Source organism: Aplysia californica, unplaced genomic scaffold (genome assembly GCF_000002075.1).
Source record: "Aplysia californica isolate F4 #8 unplaced genomic scaffold, AplCal3.0 scaffold00152, whole genome shotgun sequence".
NCBI classification, from domain to species: Eukaryota; Metazoa; Mollusca; class Gastropoda; order Aplysiida; family Aplysiidae; genus Aplysia; species Aplysia californica.
In genome coordinates, this window is record NW_004797422.1 from 1,095,274 (window position 1) to 1,098,369 (window position 3,096).

Below are 3,096 nucleotides of genomic sequence, written 5' to 3' on the forward strand. Positions count from 1 at the left end.
TAAATCCACCCAGGGGTCACGTCAATTCATGGGTCACTGTAGATTCTTCCTTGGCTTCGTTGGCTAAGATCCCGTATTTTCCTTGCTTCCGAGCACTGGGATCTTAGGCGGAGACAACTGCAGTAGAGAATCTTTGGTTACACTACACTTACTAGACTCTAGGAAACTATTGTATTTTGGTTTGCCGTTGGCGCCGTGGACTACACAGTGTGAACAAAATCTGCCAGACCACTATAATCAATTGAAACTGAAACTGTGTTCTCAATGTGTATCTAACAATTTTTAGGCTGCCTAAATTTCTTTTAAACTTTTTTTTGGGTGGTTTTTGCTTAAGGCTACATTGATTCCTTGAGGATTTATTAATGAAGAATTCAATGCACTTTTCCATTTCTATGCGGGCCATTTTCATCAATTTTATGTTTTCCTAAGAGCAACTTTGTATCTACATTTTTTAATTTGGATACTCTTTCTGTAGAACTTTCCGACCTCTAGGACTGACTTACATTTGATCACATTGTCTTGCTCAAACAAGTTCTATTCATAATATCACTTACCCACTAGTTGCGTCTGTTCGTTTGGGTTGTTTTTTGTTCAACTTCACGGACCATTTCCACCGTTCAGTGCGTACATTGTATATTCAAATGCTATGTATACTGTTTACATTTTTAGCAATAAATAGCCTATTTTGTCAAATATACTGGATAAGTTATAAAATATGATGTTTTGCATAAGCGCTGAAGTGTTTTAGCATATTAGCAGAAAGTACTCAAAATGTACTCATAAGTACTTTTTAAAAAAGTACTTGTACTCAAGTACATTTTAAAGGAAAGTACTTTTACTGTACTTAAGTACATTTTTTAGATTGTACTTAAATTTGTACTTTAGTACTTTTTAAAAAGTACTTTAACAGCTCTGTGTGTTGGTATGGAAAAAAGCCGCTGATTGGTCGCATGCAATCGGCTAAGTGAATAATGGTTCACGATGCAGGTGCAATGGATGGTTTCCGGGAATAGATAAAGTTCGTTCTGAGAGAAAAATGAGTGAAGTCACGTCTGCGGTGGCTGTTCACCCTGGAAGCGACCTTGTTGAATCCGAGCTCGCTGATTTAAGTGCTCGTTGAATCCGGGTTACTTTTATAGATTTTAAAAAAGAAAAAAACAGGGAATCTATCTCATCTCGTTGAATCCGAGCTCGTAAAATCCAAGTTCCACTGTAAAACATTTTTGCGGACCGGAGTCCGAATAGATAAAACCTATATTTGGACTCGAGTCTGAATAGAGCTGGCCTTTTCTAAAATAACCAAGCACTGAAGGGAAGTACTGGTAAAAATGGCTTAGCGCTAAGAGGGTTCATATCCAGTAACTAGGTCTATCTAAACTGGCCCTCCCTGCATCATTGATATGAACAGAACGATTAAGTTGAGCTGACTTTGCCGGGGGGGCAAATTTAATTATTGTCGACCAATGAGACTGCGCGTAGCGATCTCGCACTCTCAGCTTGCTGACGGGGAGGTGTTGGGAAGAGGCCACAGCTGTCATTTTTGTGCCATGTGATAAAAGAAAAGAAAATTACAGAAAAACTATAACACACAACAAAATGAAATTAAACATATGGAATATGGAAAGACAAATGGAGGTGGAAGTAATGGTGATGCTGAAGTGGTGGTGGAAAGACCATGAGTTGCCGGTTACCATGTACTTAAACATTGCCATTGGGTAGATCTAAGTCTAATGAGAGTGCAGTCTTTTGACTTTTGACACAATTACACAATCCTAGACTTAGATAAAGATCTAGATATCTAGTAGGCAATTCTAGTTCTAATTCTGGTGTTACGCAAAATCCCCCGACAACGGTTATAATATTAATTAACCTCCTTACACTCACAAGACTCATTTAGAAGCTGAGTCCAAATAAGTAAATAAAACATTTTTTTTCGGACCCGAGTTTGAATAGATAAAAATTATCGAAGTGACTATTTCTCTGAACGTTCGGGAAAATAAACCTGAACTCTATTTCTCCGAATGGTTTCCGACCTCGAGATTTTGGGGGTTATTTGTGAGATTTAGGCGTCATCCTTTCATTCTGCCATTCTGTGAGGACTGGGAAGAAGCATTTTTTTGCATCAAATTCAATTTCTAGAGCTAGAGATTTTTAAATGTCTGAATATTCAGTTCTTCAGTTGTGGTTGAGACAACGTTCCCAGATTACTGTAACAAATGTATACTTCATTTGAAAATACCTTCAAAAGGTACTGCGAGAAAACAAGACTGCTCGACCTTGGCAGTAACCTATTTTGCATATTTAGTCACCCAGCAAAAACTAATATCCTTCATGTAAAAAAAAAAAATCCCCCCCTCCCCCCCACACACACATGCCCACTCACACACACACACACACACTCACACACACACTCACTCACTCACACACACACAGGCCATTCCATTCGCTTATTATCAACAAATCTCGAGAACGGAAACTGTTCGGAGAAATAGATTTAGAGAAAAATCACCGGTTCCGTCAAAATTCGGACGAAAACAGGCACGTCGACTTTAAAGTTTTATATCTCCTATCTGCCTTGCCCTAGAGACAAACCGAAACCAGCTACAGGAAGCCCTGTGATTGGATGACCCCAGAAATGACCTGTTTCAGCTTGTTCTCATATTTGAGGCCCTTACTGGGTGCAAAAATGACGCCCGATTTATTTACGTGTTCAGTCACATTTTTTTTTGTTTTCTCATGGATTCGGGCAGTATTTTGACATTCGGTCATTTTCAATTATTAGCTCAGTCAGACACCAGTGTAGTAGAGTCAGATACCAGTGTGTAATACAGTCAGATATCAGTGTAGTAGAGTCAGATACCACGTAGTAGTGTGGGTCAGATACATACTCATTAAAATAGCTACAAAAGGTGAAAACCACTTTAGACAAACTATCATTGTGTCCAAGTGTTGATACAAGCATTAAAAATCATGTTATTAACTCATTCGCTACGCCGAGCCGTGGGGGGCGGCACGGCTCAAGTGCCGTCGTCAGTATGTTAAGCCGCCCCCAACGGCTCGAGAACCGACGTTCAATTTTAGCTTGGTCTCTATTCC

General features: G+C 39.3%; 1 protein-coding gene across 1 annotated transcript in view; it reads left to right on the forward strand.

The window, feature by feature from the left end:
- LOC101846070 overlaps positions 1–3,096 on the forward strand; it is a gene marked incomplete at its 5' end in the record, with an annotated part of 20,461 nt that overhangs the window by 5,306 nt on the left and 12,059 nt on the right.